The sequence below is a fragment of the Arachis hypogaea genome, chromosome 15, assembly GCF_003086295.3.
Source record: "Arachis hypogaea cultivar Tifrunner chromosome 15, arahy.Tifrunner.gnm2.J5K5, whole genome shotgun sequence".
Lineage (NCBI taxonomy): Eukaryota > Viridiplantae > Streptophyta > Magnoliopsida > Fabales > Fabaceae > Arachis > Arachis hypogaea.
Window position 1 is genome coordinate 20,498,087 of NC_092050.1, and position 7,655 is coordinate 20,505,741.

Below are 7,655 nucleotides of genomic sequence, written 5' to 3' on the forward strand. Positions count from 1 at the left end.
AATAATAATAATAATAATAATAATAAAGGTTAATAGTCAAATTAGTCCTTAAAAGATAAGACATTCTTAAATTCATCCCTGAAAGATTTTTTTATTCAAATTGATCCTTTAAAGATAGCGAATTAATCATATTTGTCCTTCCGTCACTTTATTAATAATTTTCTTTAAAGATTGATATTGCAAAACATTAATTAATAATAAAGGCAAGAACCACTTCTCTTCTCTTTCGTTGCATTTCTCTTCTTTATTTGCCATACTTTATTTGCATAATCTTTAGCTCTTGCTCAACTAGTTGATGAATACACTCGAAGGTCAAACTCTGATTTTACTCTAGTTTTGAAAGTTGAGACACCACTGAATTGAACCTTGTGTGGAACCAAATGTCCCCGTGGCCTATATTTTAGTGATCTTCACATATTTCATTGTTGTTGAGACTTGTACAGGAATGAATGCTTATGGCTGTAGTAGAAATGTAGAATGAGTAAAAGTTCTATTTTATGTGTTATTAATTAATAATAAATTTATATAGTAGTGACATATGTTAAACCATATACACGTTTATCACATATGTATGGAGAATGAAAAACTGAACTAACATCATAGCAAAGCTAAGTAAAATGACTATCGGTTCCAACTCTTCTTGATCACGAAAATTCTGAACGAGTTTATGAAAATCCTTAAATACAATACAAATATACAATACCCATAACAAACACAATATCAGACATTACATGTATCCTTCTATACTTCTTGAGTCACCACTCTAATATTGCTATGAAGATCATCAGTGATACATTACAATATTACATGCTTTGCGCACCAAAACATTCACATATTCCATACCCTCTGTACTGTACAAACCTATCAAAATCAAACTTGTTAGTTTAAAAACTAACATTATGGGGGTGGGAAGTTCACAATTGAAAACAGCGTGAATTAGAAACTAATACACAGATCACCTTCTGAATGCAAATTGCAAAAAAACAAGAATCCCACGTTACACAAGATCTGGGAAGGCAATGGGTGTAATGTAGGCAATCTAACTTGATCTAACTGTCAATGACTGATTCTGTAACTTGAACCCGACCTTGAGATTCCAGAGAGAACGTAACTGTTTCTTCAAGGCTCCTCCTCTACAACTGAATACAACTCACAGAACCAACATTAGCAAGCTATGCACCATCATGTAGAGTTTTCCATCCCACATTCATTAGCTGTGGATTTTGTTGCTTAGTTGAGGCAAAAAAGTATAAAGATCACCTGTTGTATACTTAAGATAGCATGCCAGTATATCTGAGATGTGAAAAAAAAATTGCTATAGGTTCACCATGTATATATTATGTACCATTTTACCACCTAGATGTATTCACCCAAGAAATTCAAGCAAAAGGGAGAGAATACTCCCACACTACTTCAGTTTTAGTAAAAACAAGGACAAATAGCCAAATAGGAATACTATAAGAGAAACACACAAGAAGGAAAATTGAACCTTCCCCACCAGGAAGGACATTATAACATGTAATAGGCCATATTTATATCTAAACCATCAACATCTAAACCTATGGTCCCTAGGTCTCCCCCAATCTCTAGCCATTAGACTATCCCCCATCTGATCCGCTCTCCTTACTAGGGTTTGTAAAGACCTTCTATGAGAAACATATGTGACTCTGAAAAACCATAAGAAACTCTCCATATTTTTTCCATGTACATTCCTCTGAAGAAATGATGGAAAAACAGTCAAAGAGAAGCTTTCAGCACAATTCATCCCAAATTCATGGCCTCTGAATAGCCACTGAATCACGAGTTCAACTTCAATATCATTTAAAGTCCACAACCACATACCTCATTCCAGATAATTTTTCATATAACAATGGCACTTAGCAATAGAAAAATTAGAACAGAGTATGCAAACTGTAACCAACTAAACACTCAATGAAAAGTCAAAAGATATAAAGCAGAAAATCTCAGTCAGAAAATCAAGGCTAACAACTGCGTAAATTCCTTTACAAGCTAGAATATCTTATAACACTTAGCACCAAACCTCTTCCTCCTACTCAATCTTTCCAAAAGAAAATTTCAACTTGACAAACAAAAATTAGCAATCACAACAAAAGAAACAAACAACAACAAAATATATGAGTCAACCAAATGTTACTGAACGCACCACCCATATCCAGTGCGATTGCAGGAAAAATTGAAAAACTAAACCTAAAACATTTTTCCCGATCATTAATAAAGCGCGTTCACTGCATATGATTTCTTTTAAATCTTGAATATGATTTCTTTTCATTTGATCCTGCCAGCTTGTTAGGGAATATGATTCACCAAGGAAACTACTTAAAGAAAAAATCTTCAACTCTTGCTAAATTAGTTGTACACATGGAAGCCAAACTCCTGTTCATATAATTGGTTTACATGTCCTGGTTTTATTGATTACACAATATATTAATGTATCAAACATCTTAGTGAAATAACGTATTAAGTTAGGATCAAATTTTCATGTACCTCAATGTGAGAGTTATTGCTTCCTCCCTTATGCAATTCATGTTCAAGCAAAATCTCTACAATCTCCAGGCATTGAGGCATATATAGTTAAATTTCTTCAATAACTGAAGACTATATTAGAAATGCAGACCACAGAAGACACATTATTACAAATTTAAAATGGTTCAAATATATAGGATTTTTAACACAAATAATGGAGTATAAATTAAAAATAAAAACAAAAACAAAAAACAGATTAGGGAAAAGGGAAAAAATTATAAAAAAAAAAAGAAGCCTAGAATTTTAACCTGAGTTTTCAAAGCTTCCATGTAATAAGAGTAAAGTGAATCAAGTTATATCATACTTGCTTTATCAGAGAAATCAGAATTCTTACCGACATGAATGTCATTTCACAATGCAGAAAAGAAAATGTTAAAATAACATATAAACTCCCTAGGTCAACATTAATAGCAGTAAATTCAACATTATTATAACAGTAATAACTCTATCACATTAATAAACACAAGTGGCAAAATAAATATAACTATTATCGCTGATTATTAATGGCATCAGAACATAGTAAATTCAACATGAACCTATCATTTTGATCATCAAACAAATTGAAGTAAATGCTTACAAACAAGCATATTGTTGAAATCTTAAGCCCCTTGCGAGAATCTGCATTATAAAGAAAATACCGAAATCAGAAATTGCAATTCCAATTTTCTTCAAAATCGAATATATCGACCATTCAAATCCAATCATCATGATCGCAGATAAATCATCAACACGTCCATAACTAAAATACTATATATATGTGTGTGTGTGTGAAGTTGGAAATTTAATTGCACTTTATTAATTTGAGTTTGAACCCTATCTAAAACAATTCTTTTGCACATATAATAAAAAAGAAGTACTACAAAGAGCACGTCGATCTACACATCTAAACTACTCTACATACTATAGCCGAATAACAGCCTCTGAAAGAAGAAAATCAGAAACCAAGGAACGTTTTCAATTGGCCATGATGAAGTCACTGCCGAAGGAGTCAATGACCAGATCGGGAGAGTCCGCGACGGGACTGACTGGAACGAACATAACGGACTTGGCGGCCATGAGCTTCTTCCGCTGCGGCCAGCGAGGTCCGTAGATCCTGGCAACGAAGAGCGGGAAACCGTCCAAGGAATCGGCAGCGTTGGCCTGAGGCTGAGCGGCGGCGGTGTCCTGCGGCGCATGCAACGGGGAGGAAGGAGGAGAAGTGCGACGGAGAGGGATCTGGCAGATGGAGCCGATCCGGTGAGATCTGGCGCTGATGATGCGCAAATCGCGGATTCGAGCTAGGGCACCCGGTTTTAGGTACTTGTGGAAGCTGTGGTGGTGTTGAGGGATGGTTGTTCTAACCCTTCGGTTCATGGCAACGGCTGTGTGTGTGTGTGTGTGTGTGTGTGTGTGTGTGAGAGAGAGAGAGAGAGAGAGAGAGAGAGAGAGAGAGAATGGTGAAGAAACAGAGGGATTAGGGATTTTAAGGAAGAAAGGGAGAACAGAGAGAAAGAGAGGGAGAGGCGGGAAAGGAATGAGGGAGGATAGGGAAAGAGCAGGGATGGGATAGTGACTAGTGAGAGAGGCGGGATTTTAGATATTTACCTTTTTCCTTATAAATCATCTGCCACCTTCTAGACCGTCAATTCCATATAAATGGCAGTTTGACTTTTGAGTTTTGACAATTTTGATACACTAATAAATCCAATTCTTATATGCATTGATTTGTGAGTGTACCAAAAATGTCAAGGTTACAACCCACAAATAATAAAGATACACAATAATGGTTTAGTATGATACTATGATGAATAATTTCCAGATAGAGTGCAATGTACATTAAAACGAAAAAGAACCTTCGAATGCAGATCAAATATCTAAGTATTGGAGGGACAAAAAATATACCAGCGACAGATAATTGTGTAATGTCAATAGCACCAACACAAATCCATTTTGCAATTTCAGTACCGAAAGCAACCGGAAGAGACTGTGCATATTAGATTGGCAATAGAAAAGGTTAGAGCATCAACTTCAGTGTTAGTGAATTTGCAAGACCAGAATTTCTGAAAAAAATTGAAATTTCATGTTACAGTAATGGAAAGGAAGAGGATAACAGAATTGACCTGAAGCCCAAGAGCTCTATCCCCTTCAACACTCTTGTAGTCGTTGACGATGGCAATGCCCAACTACAGTGTAACAGACCAAAGATATTTGCAACAAATCATGACACTATGATGTGAGTGTCCCAAACAAAGCCTGACCAGCCCACCTGCAGCAATAAATGATTAAGAACTTGTCAAAGACAGTTCAATCATAGAAATGATGCTTTAGAAACAAATCAAACATGATCAAATCATGAATCAAGAAACAAAGCCAATGAATTAACTAAATCAGGTTATCAGTTAAAACTATAAAACTCATAATGTACAAATATTATATAAGCAAAATGTACTGTACCATGGTAAACTGATGTCACTTGCTCCAAGGGCAAAGTTTCCGATCCATCCATTTTGTTTTAACTAAATTGTAAGTAAAAACTTAGCCAAAAGGACCATAAAAGAAAAAATAATAATAATAATATGACACTTAACAATAATGGAAAAGAGAATAAGAAGAATTTAAATGTTTACCTTCAAAGGAGGAGCAGAATATATGTATGACAGAAGTGATCCACCCACGGCAAGGTAAAAAACTATGGGGAAGTCATGTCCTGCCTATAACAGAAATGTTTTAGAAACTAGCCTACAGGAAATTGATGCTAAGGGTATGTCTGGGATCAGGGTAAAAATGATATGAAGATTTTTATGAATGAGCTCCATGTGTGTAATTATACACATCAAACTGGAAAATTTTTAATCAGAAGGATCTCGAGACTAAGCAGTACTTACCCATACGTCTAATAGGCCTGCCAAGCCAAGACCTCCTAGTACCAGCACCCATATTTGAGTAATAACCTGTGGAATTTCAAGTGGAAAAACGAAATATGTGGTGACCAAACAAGTAAAGAACATAAGAAATAAAACATCAGTCTCAGAATAATGAGATTAAACTAAAACAGCGGCACTGCAAACTACACCCCAAACCAACAGAGGCCAAGTGACAGGTTTTAAAAGTTGAAGGCGAATCTTCCATTTATTCTGCACAGCATAAATAGAAAGAATAAGTACAAAACCAAAGTTGTCTCATCATTTCATAATGTTAACTAACAAGTACACGTAAACAAAGCAATAAATTTTCAGCGGCCAAAAACTTTCGGGTTAGTACTTTATAAACAGATTCAAACTTAATTTGTTTTCAACATGTTCAACTACATTTTCAAGAATGTATGAATGGCAGCCTAATACACGAGGCTCCCATCAGACTGCGACCTAATTTACAAGGTTGTGCATTGTAGTTCACCCTCCGCATGAGGAGAGAGTTTACAAAAGTAGAAACAAGTTTCAAATAGCATCAAGACTGTTAAGAAACATATATAACTTCGGGTAAAATACGGGTCGTGTTGTGGTCAGATTTGGAATATTTTGTCAAGAACAGCATGAAGAATTAGAAATTTTGTCTAGAACAACTACACTTGCTTGTCATTCATTCTTGAACTCCTACGTCTCAATTTTAAATAAGTGAAGAAAATAAAAGTGAATGAAATTGTGGTGCTAATCAAGCTTTATTTATTAAATCTAATTGAGATCATTTTGTGCATTCATAATGAAAATTTAAACCCAAATTTCTAACCATCACAACTCAACAAAAAACACACAGTTGATTAACTCACTGATTCTTGAGCAGTTCCTTTAATACCAAGAAGCTGATTGATGCTTGAACCGTGTTTCGACGGAGCCTTATCCGGTGCCTGAGACTTAACTGCTCAATCCCAACCCATTGAAAAAAAACAAAGAAAGAAAAAATGTTAAGAAAAACATGACCAATTGAAAAAGGAACATCAAAATGGTAACTCAAGAAAGCACAAATTACCATTATTTGTATCGGTTTCTGTTGCTCTAATAGTTAATCTCCTCCCTGAAATCAATTTTCACACAAAAACACCAAAACCATTAGTCCCCATGAAGCCACAAGCACCAAAAAAGCATAAAAATAACAAAATTGAGTGTCATTTGATTCATGAAAAACTAAACCTAAGCAAAAAATGGTACTTTGCAAAACCCAATCTTGTACTCTTTCAACAACCAAGAAAACCAGAAAGTGCTGTGGTGAGTCAACCTACTAGTGAATGAGAAAGGAAGTGAAGGCACCCTTGTTCTTTTGCATGAGATTGTTGTTGTTCTTGGTGGAACTGAAACCATGTTGAGAGAAAGTGAAGCCATTATTTTAGAAAGATAGGAGCTTGTAATTCTGAAACTGAGGAAGAAGCTTCAAAGGTTCCACACCCGGAACACTATAGAATACAAGTGGTGTGTGACTGTGTTCTATGTTGTAAGTGATGAAGTTTTTGTTTTTTTGTTTTTCTTTATTTATTTATTTTAGGTAGACATTATTCACATTAAACAAAGCTTTTAATGAAAGGGTAAGGTACTTTGAAGTGTACAAGATTTGTGGTGTTTATGCTTATCTGGCGTCATTTGATTGCTTTGTTTACATATACTAAAATTAATTATTAATATAAAATATATATTAAAAATAGATTAAATAATATATATTAATATATAATAATTAATTTTAATATATAAATAATATTCTAAGGTTATTTTTCATGCAAGTTCATATAAGTCATTTTATTTTAATTCACCTCATGCGCCTCTTAATTTAACTAATTTTTTAATCAACGCGTAAATATATAACTGTTTTTTTTTTAAAAGATTTCGTTTTTATTTTCGAATTTTTTCAACGTTTTCGATCTTTGTTCTCTTCCATATTTGTGTTCTCTGCGTTTCTCTTCGTTCGTTCTCCACGTTTTTTAAAATCAAGCTCTAAAATCAGTTTTGAACAGTTATCTCGTTGTTGAAGATAATAAATAACTCAAGTTCAGATTGTCAATTGAATCAGAACGAAGTTGACAATTGTTTTGAATCCAATCAAGTGGTTGAGGTGTGGTTCGATTTTAGTTAATAGTTTCGTTAGTAGTTTGTGATTCTATAGGTGAATAATGTTGTTTTTGTTTGTGATTTGTGAAAATTGTTGTT

At 34.4% G+C, this 7,655-nt stretch overlaps 1 pseudogene; it reads right to left on the minus strand.

The window, feature by feature from the left end:
- Positions 1-795: 795 nt before the first annotated feature.
- On the minus strand, positions 796-6,977 carry LOC112749896 (chlorophyll synthase, chloroplastic-like; annotated as a pseudogene).
- Positions 6,978-7,655: the final 678 nt, after the last annotated feature.